The sequence below is a fragment of the Pipistrellus kuhlii genome, unplaced genomic scaffold (genome assembly GCF_014108245.1).
Source record: "Pipistrellus kuhlii isolate mPipKuh1 unplaced genomic scaffold, mPipKuh1.p scaffold_m20_p_9, whole genome shotgun sequence".
NCBI classification, from domain to species: Eukaryota; Metazoa; Chordata; class Mammalia; order Chiroptera; family Vespertilionidae; genus Pipistrellus; species Pipistrellus kuhlii.
Genome location: NW_023425595.1, coordinates 29669225 through 29687143, shown reverse-complemented (window position 1 = coordinate 29687143; position 17919 = coordinate 29669225). Strand labels below are relative to the sequence as shown.

The 17919-nt window shown below is 40.6% G+C and overlaps 1 protein-coding gene and 1 pseudogene across 1 annotated transcript in view; one reads left to right on the top strand and one right to left on the bottom strand.

The window, feature by feature from the left end:
- The window catches only part of LOC118712452 (interferon-induced very large GTPase 1-like), an 87762-nt gene extending 84840 nt beyond the window's left edge, over positions 1 to 2922 (bottom strand). The window contains exons 1-2 of the mRNA XM_045578129.1: positions 2759 to 2922; positions 2337 to 2472 (exon numbers count right to left, since the gene is read on the bottom strand). The gene's annotated coding sequence lies outside the window, so the exon portion shown is untranslated. The remainder of the gene's footprint in view (positions 1 to 2336; positions 2473 to 2758) is intronic.
- Positions 2923 to 6113: 3191 nt separating this feature from the next.
- Positions 6114 to 17155, top strand: LOC118713199 (annotated as a pseudogene).
- The last annotated feature ends 764 nt before the right edge of the window (positions 17156 to 17919 follow it).

Sequence of the window (17919 nt, the reverse complement as noted above, 5' to 3'; positions counted from 1 at the left end):
TTTGCAGCCCCAGCTGCCTCGTAGCCCTGTGGCCTTGCCCCTGCCTGTGCACCCCCTTGGCCTGATGCTGACAACTTCTGCCATCACACTCTTGGGCTTCCCTCTTTGAGCAATTGCAGAGCCCCCTGACTGATCACCCTTCTGGCCAGTGATTTCAGCCTCCCTCTGCAGGGCAATCATGGGGAGATGGCTGCGCCCGTGACCAATGGCATTGTACCCGACTTGGCTGGCCTGGCTCCAATGTGTGTCATTGCGAGGACCTGGATGGTGTCCAGATGGTTGTTCCACTGTTCGGCCATTTGGTCGATTTACATATTATGCTTTTATTGTATAGGATTAGGCATTAGTTTATCCTATTTATTTGACTTATTTGTATGAAAAGCTGTTGAATCTGTTACTTTTCTCCCTATTGTAGTTCATCATGGACATTGCATCCTGAAACTCATATTTAAATCATTTGCTTACAAATTTTTGAAAACTCCTCATTGTTTTAGGATATGATCATATTACCTGGCCATGGCCTTCAAGGCTTCTTTTTTTTTTTTTTAATATTTTTTTATTGATTTTTTACAGAGAGGAAGGGAGAGAGATTGAGAGGTAAACGTCAACGAGAGAGAAACATCGACCAGCTGCTTCTTGCACACCCCCTACTGGGGATGTGCCCGCAACCAATGTACATGCCCTTGACCGGAATCGAACCAACGCTCTACCACTGAGCCAAACCGGCCTCGGCAAGACTTCTCATAATCTGGCCACAACCCAGTTCCTTCCACAGCCACTCTTTTTCCTCTTCCTACTTTCTAGCTTAATTTCTTCTCTTAGAATCTATACTCTGCCATCCTTCCTCAACCTCACAGTTGTATTAATTCTGTATATTGAGGGAATACGGAATACATGTGCCAATTTGGCAAGTGGATTGTTTTGAGCTAAAGGAAATTAAGACTCAGGAAAAGCTTTTAACTTCTCTCTTAAATGCTAATTTAATTTTTATTTATTTATATTTTTTTCACATAGAGGGCCTATACCAGGAAGAGAGCTGTCTCCAGAGATAGCTATTTTTTAGAATATATTTTTATTTATTTTTTACAGAGATATAGGGAGGGAGATAGAGCGATAGAAATATCAATGAGAGAGAAACATTGATCAGCTGCCTCCTGCACACCCCCTACTGGGAATATGCCTGCAACCAAAGTGCATGCCCTTGACTGGAATCAAATCTGGGACCCTTTAGTCAGCAGGCCGATTCTCTATCCACTGAGCCAAACTGATTAGGGCCAGAGATAACTTTATATATTAAAAAAAGAGCTTATCTGCCTGGTACAGCAAACATTTTTCACCCAACATTTTCTCTTATCAGTCTGTCAATTGTTTTTCTCCCCCTTGAAGCTCCAGACTCCTGCACCCTTCTCCTTAGCTCAGGATGGTGTATGAGCCTTAATTACCTGACTACCTTTGATTTTTCATGTGTTTTGAGGGCTTCTGTATATAAGTAATTATATTTGGTTTTCACCAGTTAATGTGTTTTATGTCAATTTGATTATTAGACCAGTAAACAAAACTGGAAGGGAAGAAGCAGGGTGTCATATGACTCTATCAGTAAAGGGTCTGGAAAATGTAGGGCTCTTTGTTTAACCTGTCCGTGTTTAACTCTGTAGCCTCAGGTTTGCTGATGAACCAGAAAGCTGGAATGCCACCGAGAGGTAAAGGTCATGTCCCCAGGAAGGAGGTTAATGAGTGTGGATGTTAGCTATTAATAGGGAAATGCATTGTTCTTTCTGGTGATCTATGTGACTACCCACCATATGCTTTCCCTGTTAACCCCTATAGAGAAGAGACCTGCTCTTGGAGGGTGTGGATTTAGTCCCTGCCGGCCACCACTGGGAGCAAGCAGCTGCTTTGCCCGGGGATGTGAGCTTCTCCTATTAAAACTCTAATGAATTTGAATAAGGCTGCAGGTCAGTTCTTCAGAATCAAACATGAATTTAGACTTTGGGGATTTCCCCTAACACATGGCTTACTGCACAGAAGCACCCTGCTCCATATGATTTAGAGATAAAACTCACTAATGTCCCTTTTCACTTGTAATGAGGCTAGGCGCAGATCATTTAGTTATTATTTTTGTCTCAATAAAGATGAACTGAGCTCTTTGCCTCCACTGGTCAATCAGAATAAACCTCTTGTAAGTAAACCTTAATTCAGTTTCCCTCCTCTTTGGTCCCCTGAACTATGACCCACTTTCCTGCAGATCCAGTCAACAACCCTTCTTTATAGATCCTGCCTAAGAGTCAGCAAACCTCAGGGGAAAACGTCCCCTGATTGCCCCACTCCCTGCACCCCTGTTCTCTCCAGCAGAACCTTGTTGCTCTTCCCTGTGAAGACAGTTCCTTTCTTCGCGGCCTGTGAGATGCTAGCAGCTCTATGGCTGGGTTGTTTTCTACACCTCAATAGTCTCCTTCCCTTACTGCAATAATCCTGTCAAATAAAGTCTCTTTTGACTGGTCTAGATTATTTTTATTGGGTAATACAGATTGCCAAATTGTTTCATTGCCTGTTGAATAGTTTACTCCTTTTACCCTGATTGGGAGTGTTTTTTTCTGTATGTGTTTTGGAACAATGACTGCCAGATTCATGCAGTGTTCTAGCATGTTTTAATCTGCTGTTTCTCTAACTGCTCCCTATGGCTATTTCCATACATTTTTGTTTCTATTTTAGTTTGAGTCTGTCTTTGTCCACCCCATTTCCCTCCTTCTTCACTTACCTGTGTCCTTGAGGTCAGCTCCTGTCTTCAGATCTCTCCAGAGAGGTCTGCATGGAGAGGAAGTCCTTTGCAGAGCCCTGTAAACTGCAGACTCTGACTTCCAGCTGAGACTTAGGCTCTGGCTGTGCTGGAGGCTCTGAATTTATACCCCAAGAAGGATGTAAAAGAGTGGTTTCACTTTTGGTTTTGCTGCTTGTTATTTTCTTTTTTAAAATCAGCTGACTAGAAGGAATTCTGTTTATTTTATTGCAACTCTTTTAAAATTACTGTAATTAGAAGACTAATTAATTGTGTGTGTGTGTGAGAGAGAGAGAGCCAGTGAGGGTTAGGGTGAATACAAGATTGAAAACACCCATCGCAAGCAGGATAGAGATAGAATTTGGGAGAAGGCATAAGTACATTTTGCAGATCAGGGATTTCCTCAGCTTTGCTGTTCTATCAATAATTCTCCTGTAACCTAAGGACAAAGGGAGAAGCACGCTCCCATGCTAATGAAATCTGTTAGTTTTTATTTTCGTAAAGGACTTTTATGCTACAATTAGTTTCCAGTCTTGAAACTCTGTTTTCCAGAAATAGTTAGTTTGAAAATGATCAACTCTTTCAATATTATATTACCTGATTTGGATCATCCAACTCCAAAGTGTGCTAAGCTCTTAATGGTGTGTTGTATAAAAATCTAAAGAGCATATTTTGTGTTTATGGAGAGAAAAAGAGAATTTTGCTATGTTGTATCCTTCATATTAGAGTTTTCTAGTAATGATATTTCTGACAGTTGATCCTCAGACTTAAACCCATGTAAAGCATTTTGCTTTATCATGTTTCCTGAATATGATGCATTATAATATTGATTGCAGACCGGTGCTCCCTATCATAATGTTCTTTTTATTTCAAACTTTTGTGATTCAATACACAGGTATTCTTCAGGGAACTTCATACACATTCTTTTCAGTTCCTCCAGAAATTCTACCCACATCTCTCTTCCTAGTCTTTCCCTTAGATAGGAGCATTGGTATTTTCTTTATTTTAAGTTTCAGTTTTCAGTTACAGTGGTTTTAAATACTATTTTATTTTAGTTTCTGGTACACAGCATTGTGGTTGGACAATTACATAGTTTAGGAAATTATTTCCCTGGTAATTTAAGTACCCACCTGGCACCATACATAGTTATTGCAATATTATAGATTATATTCCCTAGAGGCATTGGTGTTTTCTAATAGGCAGTAGTTGAAATGCCAGTCAGGACAGATTTGAACCCAGCATCCAAGAGGTACTAGTTATATTTACTTAGGTCTTGTGAATGGGAACTGCAACCCATGTAATGAGAACAGCTGAGTGGTGGAATGAATTTTTGCCAGTAGTACTACCTACCTCACATAACATTAAAGGGGATAACAAGCTTAGCCTGAAATAATGATTCAAATTCAGATTTTTCTTTCTGGCATAATTGGTTTGAAGTTCAAATCTATGAAAAGAAGATGTATCAAGGGGAATGTTTACAAGTGCAATGTTTCATGAGTTGTTTAATTCAAATATTTGAGATTTTTTATATGAGAGCCACCATCTTAATGGTTCTTGGGACCTTTATTTCCCACTCATAGGCTGTGCCTTATATCATGTTTATAGCTCATCTATTGTGATGATATTGTAACAGAGAATATAAAGCATAAAATATTTATTCAATATTGTACTAACCAGAATTAAATATGAATTAACAAATTAACATGTTTCTTGGAACAAAAAGAGGAAGCCGATTATTTCTGCTAGCAATCTGTATTTTAGCTTCTATTTTAGTACATGGCAGGGACCAACCATTTCTGTTCCTGTCCATATAGGAGATTAAAGATGACAGAAATTAGGCTGATGCAGATCGATTCAACTTGATGACATTAAGATCTTTTTAAAAAAATATATATTTTATTGATTTTTTACAGAGGGGAAGAGAGAGGGATAGAGAGTTAGAAACATCGATGAGAGAGTCATCGATTAGCTGCCTCTTGCACACCCCGTACTGGGGATGTGCCTGCAACCAAGGTACATGTCCTTGACCGGAATCGAACCTGTGACCTTTCAGTCTGCAGGCCGACTCTCTTTCTACTGAGCCAAACCGATTTTGGCAATGACACTAAGATCTTTACCATAACCAGGAAGAACACTGCCTGCATGCTCCCACTTCCCTTTCCTCTCCTTATGAAAGCCACCAGCTTCACCAGAGATGTAAAGTTCGTTTTTCAGACAGGAATCAGCCATCTTCTCAGGAAGCCAGCATCTGAACTTACCAACACCTGTTTCATGAGTATTGGCTTTCATCACAGCAGGCAGCCAAACCTGCCTTTGGCAACACTAGGAATCTACAGATGATAGCGTCCGTGCCTGAACTGCCTCGGAGTCTGTCACATTTGAACACATTTTCTGTATGTGATAAAATAGCAAACGTTGTTTGAATTGCCTATAGCCTCAAAATCAGATTCACAGAAGAGTTCATTCCACCACTGTGCCTCTGCTTACTAAGGACAAAGCCCAAAATAGACAAAAGACTTTCAGTTTCATTTCTCATTCTTAGATCTATTCTGGGAAATGCTTGTTTTTGTGAGGAGTGTTTGCTAAAAATAAATGTCCATCTGCCTGGCATTTCCCCTTGATAATTCCTTCCAGCTGCCTCTTCTAAAATCTGGTGGGAGATCCTTGCCAAGAAGAAAGAGAGGGAGAAGTGGAAGACATTTCGGGTAACCCAGGAATAACAATCCAGTCTTCCTTTGTTTTAACACCAGTTGTGTGGTGTTTTCCCTTCAATGGGCAAGTCCACAACACCAGCAGGGTGGCCTACAGTAGAACTCATTCTGACACTGTCCACCTGAATCGAGTCCCATCCGACTGGCAAAGGGCTCAGTCCCACCTTCAGATTCCAGTCCCGAGGTGCAGGTCCCCTGGGTACTCACAACTTCAGTCCATCTTGACTACAAATCAGTATTCCCACAACCCTCTTTTCAGGCTCCATTACATATCAAGAGTGGGTCACAGAACTCAAGGAAATAGTTCGCATGTTTACCAGTTTATTAAAGAATGTGATAAAGGGTACAGATGAAGAGACACATATGGTGGAGTTTGTGAGGGTCCTGAGGGCAGGGGCCTTGTCCTGGTGGAGTTGTAGTGCACCTTCCTCCCAGGAGAGGGTTGTACTCATCAACCTATAAACTCTCTGAAACACACAATGCTGAAATGTTATGGTGGCTTTCTTTCAAGATACTTATTTTATCCTTAAGGAGATACATAGACTCAACACAGATGAATAGGAAAATATCTGAGGCAAGTAGAAACCAAAATAAAGTGGTGGTGACTATACTTACTTCAGGTTAAAATGGACTGTAATCCAAAAAGAGCTGTAAGAGACGAATAAGGTTAATATATAATGCTAAAAGGGTCAATTTATCAAGAAGATATAGTAGTCATAAATGTATATGTGCACCCAACTTCAGAGCACCTAAATATATTAAGCAAACACTAACAGAATCAAAGTGAGAAGTATACAACCACATAGTAATAGTGGACTTCAATACTGCTCTGTAAGTAATGGATAAGCCATCCTGACAGAAAATCAGAAATAACATTGGATTTGACTCATAGGTTTGAGAATGAACCAAATAAACAGTTATGTAACTTTCCATGCAGTTGCATGCATATTCCTTATAAGTGCACTCAGAATACTCTCCAGGATAGATCATAGGTTAGAAGGCAAATCTAAGCAACATATTCCTGAACAACCAATGGGTCAAAGAAAAATCCAAAGGAGATAAAAACATTTTAAAACAAATGAAAATGAAAACTCAACATAATTCAAATCAATGGGATGCATCAAAAGCACTTCAGAGAGGAGAGTTTATAGTGATAAATACATACATCAGGAAAATAGAAAAAACTTTAAACAACCTAACTTACTAGTAACACTTCCCTCCAAAAACTAGAAAAAGAAGAAGAAACTAAGCTCAAACTTAGCAGTAGGAAGAAAAACAAACACCAGAGAATAAATAATTGAAATAGAAAAAAATTAAATCAGCCAAAGCTGGTTTGACTCAGTGGTAGAGCGTCAGTTTGCGAACTGAAGGGTCCCAGGTTTGATTCCAGTCAAGGGCATGTACATTGGTTGTGGGCACATCCCCGGTAGCGGGTGTGCAGGAGGCAGCTGGTCGATGTTTCTCTCTCATCGACGTTTCTAGCTCTCAATCTCTCTGTAAAAAAAATCAATAAAATATATTAAAAAAAAATTAAATCAGTACCTGACTTTTTGGAAAACAAAACAAAACAAAATTGACAAATATTTAGCTAGAGTCACTAAGGAAAATAAAGATGCAAATAAAAGCAGAATTAAAAAATGAGACATTTAAACTATTACCACCGAAATACAAAGAATAAAAAAAGAATAAGTGGGGAAATTATAATTCAATGTTTTATTAACTGTACTATTATAAATTCAAGCTGTATAGTCAAGAGACAGCAAGTATCTTTGTGTTTTTATAAATGAACAAAACACAAGAATCATGAGATAGTACTCTGAACATTGGGTAACCTAGAAGAATGGATATATTTTTAGAAATATACAACCTCCCTTGGATGATAATAAAGAAATATAAAATTTGAACAGACCTATAAGTAAGGAGATTGAGTTGATAAGAAAAACTGCTAAACACAACAAACCATGGGGCCAAATGCAAATTCTGCCAAACATTTACATAATCAAGACCAACTCTTTCTAAACTCTTCTTAAAAAAATAAGGGAAAAGACCTGGCTGGTTTGGCCCACTGGATAGAGCGTAGGCCTGTGGACTGAATAGTCCCAGGGTCAATTCTGATGAACAGCACAAGCCTGGGTTATGTGCTTGATCCTTATTGGGGGTGCGGGGGAGGTGCAGGAGGCAGCCAATCGATGATTCTCTCTCATCATTGATGTTTCTATCTCTCTCCCTCTGTCTTCCTCTTTAAAAAATCAATAAAAATATATTTTAAAAGAATGAGGAGGAGAGGACACCTGAAAACTCATTTAATTAGGTCAGAACTACCTTATAAATAATGGCAGATAAGTTTATTACAAGGGAAGAAATCTGTCACAAGAGAAATAGTCAACCAACCTAATGGGAGAAGGTATTTGCAATTCATAGCTGTAACAAGGGTTAATATACAAAAAATATAAAGAACATACAAATCAAAGCCCAACAAAATACAATCCAATTTAAAAATGAGAACAGTCACTTCTCCCAAGAAAAGAAATGGCAAAATGGACACATGAGAAGATGCTCAACTTCACTAGCTGTTAGGAAAATGCAAATCACAACTATGAGATACCACATCACACCTGTTAGGAAGGCTGTTATCAACAAGACAAGCAATAACAAGGGTTCAAGAGGTTATGGAGAAAAATGAACCCTCATTCACTTTTGCTGGGAATGTAAACTGGTACAGCTATTATGGAAAACTGTATGAAGGCTCCTCAAAAAATTTAAGAAAAGTCACTTTATGATTCAGAATCTCCTCTTCTGGATATCTACCCCCAAAATTTGAAAACGTGTATTTTCAAAGGTAAATGTACCCCTATGTTCATTGCAGAATTATTTATAATAGCCAAGGCATGAAAATAACCCAGGTATCTTTTCATGGATGGTTGGATAAAGACAAAGTGGTACACATATATAATGTAATATTACTTAAACATAAAAGATGAAATATCATTTGTGACAACACTGGCGGATCTTGAGAGGTCTGATGCTATGTGAAATAAGTCAAGTTGAAAAGAACAAGAAACATATGATTTCACTTTGTAAGATATAAAACAAAAAGCAAGAAATTAACACATAAAACAAAGAACAAAAACCTACAAATTTGTAGAGACAATAGAATGGTGGTTATCAGGGGAAAAGGAGGTGGGGGAAGGATGAAGAAGATAAAGGGGTTCAAAGACAAGCTGACAGAATGAGACTAGACTTCAGGTTGTATGCACACAGTAACGTATACAGATATTGTCATATAAAGTTTTACACCTGAAATTTATATAATGTTATCACTCCAATAGTTTTAATAAAAAATAGAAAGCTTCCTCACAGAAAAATAAAAAAAAAGATAACCTACAGTATGGAAAATATATTTGCAAATCATATATTGGATAAGTGGCTGATATCCAAAATGCAAAACACACACACACACAGACACACACACACACACACACACACACACACACACACACACACACTTTATACAACTCAAATAAAAAAACTGAAACAATGGTTAAAAAAGGGCAGTGAAGCCAAGCAAAATTTCCCAAAGAAAATATCCACATGGCCTACAGACATATGAAAAGATAGTTAACATCACCAATCATCAGGGAAATTCACATTAAATCACAATGAGATATCACTTCATACCAGTTTGAGTGGCTGTCAACAAGAAGCCAGGTAGGTGCTGGGGAGGACTTGGAGAAAAGGGATCCCTATTGTACTGTTGGTGGGAATTTGAATTGGTTTTGTATTTCTGGCTTAATGTTTGCTGATGAAATGTATTAGTGCTTCCTATTCACTTCTCATTATTTAGTCTCACTTCTGCCCTCATCTTTCTCTAATCTAATCCTACATAATAAAAGAATAATATGCAAATTGACCATCACACCAAGACACAAGATAGCCACCCCCATGTGGACAAAGATGGCAACCACAAGGTGGCCACCACCAGATGGCCTTCAGGGTAGGGCAGTTCTGGGAAGTTAGGGATGGCCAGGCCAGCAGAGGAGGCCATTTGGGAGTGGCCAGGCTTGCAGAAGAGCGCAGTTGGGGGAGACCAGGCCAGCAGGGGAAGGCTGTTGAGGGGGAGGGACCCAGGCCTGTAGGAGAGAACAGTTGTGGGAGACCAGGTCTTCAGAGGAGGCAATTTTGGGGGCTGGAAACCAGGCCTGAAGGCGAGGGCAGTTGGTGGGAGTCAGGCCAGTAGGGGAGGGTAGTTGGGAGAGACCAGGACAACAGGAAAAGGCATTGGGGGTCCAGGCCTGCAGGGGAGGGCAGTTGGGAGTCAGCAGTCCTGGATTGGGATAACTGACCACCCTAAATGGACCATCCTAAAAGGGATCACAGATTGGAGAGGGTGCAGGTTGGGCTGAGGGACACCCCCTTCCCCTGCACGAATTTCATTCACCTGGCCTCTAGTCTATATAATAAAAGCCTATGCGACCATTAAGTCAGAACAACTAGAACAACTGGTAACTATCATATACACTGACCACCAGGGGGCAGATGCTCAGTGCGCACCCATAGTGGGAATGCTGCTCAGCCAGAGGCCGGGCTCATAGCTGGTGTGTGCAGCAGCAGTGGTGGAAACCTCTCCCGCCTCTGCAGCAGCACTAAGGAGCAGGTAGCAGATTGCAGTAAGGAGCAAGGGGTCCTGGATTGGGAGAGGATGACCAACTGCCAACTTAGGCCCAATCCTCATGGTGTGCAGGCCCAAGCCAGCAGGAGAACATACCCCAAGGTTCTCCCAGACTGTAAGAGGACACAGGCAAGGCTGAGGGACTCCCCCTTCCAAGTGAACGAATTTCATGCACCAGGCTTCTAGTTCTCTATAAACCAGATGCTAATATACTCATTACTTCTGAGAAGGCCTCTCCCAACATTTTCACCCTTCTCTTTGTTGATACTTCTCCTCTCTTGAATCCATCATGTGCCTTTAAGAGAACTTTATTATATATGTGCTCTGCATCACAGAGTTAGCAAAAATATGTTCAAAATCCCAGCACTTATTCCAGACATATTTACTGAGGGTTTTCAGAATGGTGAGAAATGCTTATGTGCTGTGAGATGGATGAAGAAGGGAGGGTAGATGCCTGACCTTTGAGAATTACAATTGGGGTTGGGCAGGGGTGCAGACTATGAACTTGAAAATACTTGAATAAATAAGATAACTTTGGGTTCTCTTACGTTTTTAGAAATAATTAAGCAGGCAGTAGAACTCAACTTCTTCCTCTACCTCATGTAACCCCACACAAGCTCTGATCTAATCTGTCTTTTCCAATGCTGTCTGATCTGTCAGCTCTAATTTCCCTGCCTCTGAGTCTAGTCTTCAGTCAACTCCCCTTGAATTCCTAAACCAGGTTCCTATTTGGTTGCTTTGCTTCTGATCCCTCTGTCTAATCCATCTTCCAGTCTGATGCAAGAATGATCTTTCTGGAATGTTAATCTGATGCCTTTCTCTTCATTTATAAATCCTGCAGTGGCTCCCTGTGGTCTTCAGGGTAAAATCAAAACACATCATCATGTCTTACAGGGCCCTTTGGAATATAATTTTGCTTGGCTTTCCTGCTTTCATTTTCTCAAGTTCTTCCTCAAATACTAAATTCTGGGTGCACCAAATTACTGACTTGAAATTTCTCTGTGACCACATACTGCTGGGGGAAAGGCCATGGGTCAATGGGCAGCTGCCTCTCTTACCTCCTAGGGAAGAGTTGTTGGCTGAGTCACAAGGAGGGTGGGTCAAAGTTCAGGGCACAGGAGAAAGGAAGGAAGCTGAATTAAGGTTTACTTACCAGCGGTTTGGACACCATCGGGGACCACACTATGACAAGCACTGGCGCCAGGCCAGCCAAGTTGGGTACAATGTGATTGGTCACAGACCCGGGCCATCACCCCATGATTGCCTTGCAGAGGGAGGCTGACGTCACTGGCCAGAAGGGTGATCAATCAGGGGGCTCTGCAATTGCTCCAAAGAGGGAAGCCCGGGGGTGTGGTGGCAGAAGTTGTCAGCGTCAGGCCAAGGGGGGATTCAGGCAGGGGCAGGGCCATAGGGCCATGAGGCAGCTGGGCCTACAAAGGCTTATCCTTACAGAATTTCTGCCCTTTGGCTGCTATTGTTTTTATTTTTTTATTTTTATTTTTTATTTTTTATTAAGATACTAGAGGCCTGGTGCACAAAATTTGTGCATGGAGGGGTGGTGTCCCTCAGCCCAGCCTGCACCCTCTCCAATCTGGGACACCTCAATGGATGTCTGACTGCCCATTTAGGCCCAATCCTGGGTTTTATAAGTAAATGAGGATGTTTCTGTGAGGATTCCAGACCAGTATGATATGCTATGGCCAGATAGTTTTCTTCCAGTTTCTCTCCCTCTAATCCTCAAACCTGATAACTTTTAGGCTAAAGGAATGGAGGGAAGGGGAAGGAGCACAGTTTTTGTAGTCATCAAACTGCACCAAAGTTGGGGATGAGCATACAGATGAAGATGGCATAGTTAGGGCTTTGCCTTAGTCCATGAGAGGCAAAGAGGAGATGAAAATTCTTTTTTTATTTTTTAAATATATATTTTATTGATTTTTTACAGAGAGGAAGGGAGAAAGATAGAGAGATAGAAACATCGATGAGAGAGATACATCGATCAGCTGCCTCCTGCAAACCCCCCACTTGGGATGTGACACAACCAAGGTACATGCCCTTGACCGGAATCGAACCTGGGACCCTTCAGTCCTCAGACCAACACTCTATTCATTGAGCCAAACCGGTTTCAGCATGAAAATTCTTTATAAAGGAAATGTATGCTGTTGAACCTCAGAGGTAAGGCAGGGGAGAGTGGATGGGAAGAGACCAACCAATGAACTTGAGTGCATATATGCATAACCTGTGGACACACAATGGGGTGGTGAGAACCTGGGGCATGGGAGTGGATAAAAAGGAGGAAGTATTTAATACTTTCAACAAGAAAGGTTTATTTTAAAATATATTTTTTAATTAAATTATTATTTTTGTACATATACCAATGCCCCCTCCCTCCCGTACATACCCTCCCTCCCCAGAGTTTTGTGTCCATTAGTTGTACTTATATGCATGTATACAAGTCCTTCAGTTGATCTCTTATCTCCCCCAGATCTCCCCAATCTCCCTGCTGTAATTTGACAGTCTGCTTTCAACAAGAAAGGGTTTTTTAAAAATAAAGGAAACTTTTAAAGAACTGAGGCTGACTGGCTGATGTTGCTAAGTGATGTTGCTTTGACCCAAGAACCAGGAAGTCAAGGTTAGATTCCCAGTCAGGGCACATGCCCAGGTTATGGGCTCGATTCTCAGTTGGGGGTGTGCAAGAGACAGCTGATCAATGATTCTCTCTCATCATTGATGTTTCTATCTCTCTCTCCCTTTCCCTCCCTTTCTGTGAAATCAACAAAAGCATATTAAAAATATAAGGTTGAGGTAATGTTCGTCTTTGATATTCAAAATGGATTTGGCTCTGTTTCAAGTTGGGGATTCAATCACAGAAATGTAGCACATCTAGGTCATGAAGAGAGAGGCACCGGGGTTTAAAGATGCCCTGAGTGGTGGTGGGTGCACAGTTGAAACACATTGTGCCCTGGCCGGTGTTGCAAATTAGTTAAAGCATCAGTCCCTGCACTGAAGGGTTGTGGGTTTGAGTTCCAGTCAAGGGTGTGTTTTTGGGTTGTAGATTTGATCCCAGGCCCTGGTTGGGGGTACATGCAGGAGGCAACCAATCGATGGGTCTCTTTCACATCTCTCTCTCTCTCTCTCTCTCTCTCTCTCTCTCTCTCTCTCTCTCTCTCTCTCTCTCTCTGTCTCTCATCCCCGTTCTCCTTCCTGACTCCCTTCCAGTCTCTAAACAAATCAATGGGGAAAATAACCTGGGGTGAGGATTAACAACAACAATAAAGAAACCCTTGGGTTTCCATAGGCCTACCATCAGAGTGAGCTGGCTCAGCCTTCAAGTAGTGTGGACTGCTGGGCCAACTTTCAGAATGATAGAGGGGGCAGTAAACTCAGGGGTTGTGCAGGCAGCAAAATCCTTGGTAATAACAACTCAGGAACTTGTCCCTGCCAAAAGTCTAGAACCCAAGCTGACTAGTTAATTCAGCAGGGTTATCCTGCAGAATATTTAGCAATTAGGTGTATGAAGGAAAATGCTCAGGAGACCAGCAGGTGGCAGCCACCACAACAGGAAAAGTCTTTCTCAAGGGGAAGCTCTCTGAGTGATTAAGCATTATTTTCTTTCCAATAGAGACTACACACTTTCTAAAAGAATGTTTAAATTGTCAGATTGAATAAAGTTTAAACTGAATTGAGACTATTTTTTTTCTCCTGATGACCATGAATGAAAGTGGGGGGAAGGAATATTACATTCTGTTGTAGAGTAACATAAGGAGAGTAAAACTTTTCTCCATATCATCTGATTTTTACTATGCCCTTCTGCAAGGTCATTCAGATTTCTTCTTGGCTGAGCTTTTCAGAAGAGGGAAGAAAGGACCAGAAAGGTATACACTAATTTACCTTTTTCTCTCTTCCTCTCTCTTTTCCCATCCCTGTTTCCTTGTCTGTCTTTGAGTGTGGAAAATTGAGAGGGAATTTAAACTTGTATCTATAGCCCATTTGTTTCTATATAATTCTCCCTTCTCTCCTTTCAGGAGAATGCTCTCATGACAAGAAGGTTTATAATAAATACGCCCATTCAGCAACCCTTTACTGAAGATTCTAAAAAGGGATATACAACATTTTTGGGGGGGACAGAGCTAACATTCTGAATCTGTGCCAGTAACCTGCCTTCTAATGCATAATTAACTCCATTGATGCTTGCCTGGCTTGCCTTACAGAACAAGTGTCCCAGAATACTCCCATTTTACTGAGGCTATACGCCATGAACCATACACAATCCCCCAGAGGGGGTTATCAGCACTGGCAGCAGGCCAGGCCTTTCTCACATTCCCTATCCCGACCAAAAAGGCTTTTTCTGCAAAGCCCACAAAAGGTCTGGAAGCCTGCCATATTTGGGGGACAAAGAAACCAAAGGTATGAAGGAAAAGCTTCGTCCATATTCACTTGCTCAGGCTTTGGAGAAACAGACTCTCCCGAGTAACTGTATCAGTACATTGAAAAATAAAATGTTCTGCGTGAATCTCCGAGTCCTCCCTGTTTTTTTCCGGTCACCTGGGAAATTCTGTGACAATTAGTACATATGAGGCCCTATGATAAATACAGGGCATATGAAGAAGAAAGGCTGGCCTTCACCTATACACAGAGTGCAGGAGGAAATAGGCACTTAAATAAATGATCCTTATAAAATAACCATTTAAAAAAAAGTAGCGGGGACTAATTTTTATACGGATTCTTCCAAGGCCTATGTCTGTGAAGCCATCCCAGACCCCCCAAATCAGTTATATTCTCTTTATCTTTGGCTAACACTATTCTTTGTATTTCTATGCCATTCACCATATGTGTTTTTTTTTTTTCCCTGTGTTCCTTTTGCGTACTAGCCTGTGCATATCTTGGGAATAAGATCTATCTCTTATTTACTTCATAAAGCTCTGGATCCTGGCAAAATTCTAGATACACAGAAATGTTGAGTGTGAAACAGTGTCATTCTCAGCCTGTGCAAAAGATATATGTTCAGATATGTTAATTGCAATCCAATTTATAATAGTGGAAATTTAGAACCTGGTTGCCACCTGGTGGAGATCTGTTTAGGTACAAATAAATGTATATTATTCAGGCATTAAAATTATTCAATATTGTTTATCTCAAAAGATCGCCTTAGGAAATTTTGAGTGGAAAGGAAATTTTAGGATAGTAAACTATTATATATGCACAATTACACATATTTAACTATGTGTCCATATGCTTAGGATTGTCATTAAACTATTTATGAAATTTATCTGAAGAGTGGGATTTTTGTGTGTTTTACATTTCTTTTTTTGTGTTTTTCCACATTAAAATATTTTTAAATGAATAAGTATTATTAAAAGCAATGGGCACACCATGCAGTGTGCAGATGATATTTTACTGAGTTGTATACTTGAACCCTGTACCCCAATATATTCAATATAAAGCAAAACAACTGCAAATATATATATATATTTAATCTTTATATATATAATTGATTTTTTTTCAGAGAGGAAGGAAGAGAGATAGAAAGCTAGAAACGTTGATGAGAGAGAAACATCGACCAGCTGCCTCTTGCACACACCCTACTGGGGATGTGCCCGCAACCAAAGTACATGCCCTTGACTGGAATCGAACCCGGGGCCTTTCAGTCCGCAGACCGACGCTCTACCACTGAGCCAAACCGGTTTCGGCCAACAGCAAATATTTTTAAAAATTCCATCAACATCTGATTGCATAAACATTCCTGTAGATGGCCAGGCCTTAGTTTTGGCTGTGCTTATTGATAGGCAGGTCTGCAGAAGGGGACAGCCACGCCCCAAGTTGGAACCAAGTTTTGCAACCAGTATGACAAAGATGTCAATGTTTGGAGCCCTCAGGGCAGGATTCATCAAATTGAATATGCAACGGAAGCTGTCAATCAATGTGTAGCCACAGTTGGTCTGAAATAAGAAACCCCATGCAGGTGTTTGTTACACTGAGGAAAGCACACTCAGGACTTGTAGCTCACCAGAAAACAATTCTCCATGTTGACATATTGGTATCTCAATTGTGAGACTTACTGCTGGGGCTAGACTGTTATGTAATTTTATGCGCCAGGAGTGTTTGGATTCCATATTTGTATTTGACAGACCTCTTCCTGTGTCTCCTCTTGTATCTATAATTGGAAGCAAGACCCAGATACCAACACAAAGTTATGGCTAAAGGCCGTATGCTGTTGGATTGCTTATTCCTGGTTATGATGATATGGGCCCTCTTGTAGTCCACATCTGTCTATCTGCTAACTATTTTGACAGCAGATTTGTGTCATTTTTAACCAGCTCATACTTATTTGGACAGACATATGCCTGAGTTTATGGAATGCAATTTGAATGAACTGGTTAAGCATAATCTGCGTGCTTTAAGAGAGACAATTCCTACAGAACAGGACCTAACTACGAAGAATGTTTCCATTGGACCTGTTAGTAAAGACTTGGAGTTTATGATTTATAATGATGATGATGATGTGTCTCCATTCCTGGAAGGCCTTGAAGAAAGGCCACAGAGAAAGGCACAGCCTGCTCAACCTGCTGATGAACCTGCAGAAAAGGCTGATGAACCAATAGAGTACTTAGTGGTAATCCTCCATTCTATATGTGTATTATCAATGTGTGAGAACACAGGAACATGTACTGATGATAATAATCTATACTTTGAACCAAAAGGTTCATTTGTGAAATGGTATGTTTCAGGAATCAGAACAGATGTGAATTGTTTCCAGGCACCTTCACTGAAACCATATTAATGAGGTTTATTTTTTTCTGAGAGGGTCTATATAATAATTTTCTAGAAAATATACTTATATGTGCTTATGTTTTTATATGAAGAGCTTAGTGTCTTTGTGGTTTTAAAGACAACAGTGAAATAAAACTATTTCACTTGCTGGGAAAATATATGGATGGCCCTTTCTTATTATACATAGGACAGTCTCCCACAAAAAAGAATGATCTGGCCTCAAGTGTTAACAGGGAATGAAAACATCTCTCAGAATTGTCCTCATAAGGTTCTTTACTGCCATCTGGTGGATTGAGAAGGGCCTACAAGTTCCATGTAGCTCCAGAGGAATTTCAGATGATTGAAGTAGGGCTTCAGAATAAGATGGAAGGCCATGAGATGGATAGCTGTAGTTCCGAATGGGAGGCAGGGGAAGAGCAAGGGAAATTTGTGGTTGACAGTGTGTGTGGTGATATTACAAAGACCAGTATTTATTAGTTGTGAGGCTTGCATTGTGTATTTGTAGACCCTACATTAAGATTTCCAGTTTCATTGTGACTCTAGAGACCAGAATAACTATGTGCTGAGGCAAGAAGGGCATCATTTGCAAGGCCTAGGCTTTCTTTTTGACCCCACCCTTCTTACCCTTACCCTGAAGGCCATGCAGAAACAAGCTTATTTTTGCTCTGCTCATTGGTTTTACCTATCTTTTTTCCATCCAGTTTTCTGTTTCTTATTATCTCTTACTACTGAGTTACCCATCTGGCAGCCATGTCTCATGCTCTTCTTCACTGCTCTCAACTGAGTGTGGGCCACTCCTTACATTCTTAAGTGCTGGTCACCTCTAGAAGGCCTATGTTCTCTCACCTCTCAAAAAATATGCATCTCTTTCCCAACAAGTGTATGAATCTTATGTAACCCTTATTTACTTTTTGCACTTTCTTTTTAAAAAAAGATGTTCATTGATTTTATAAAGAGATGAAGGGAGAGGGAGAGAGAAACTTAATTGGTTACCT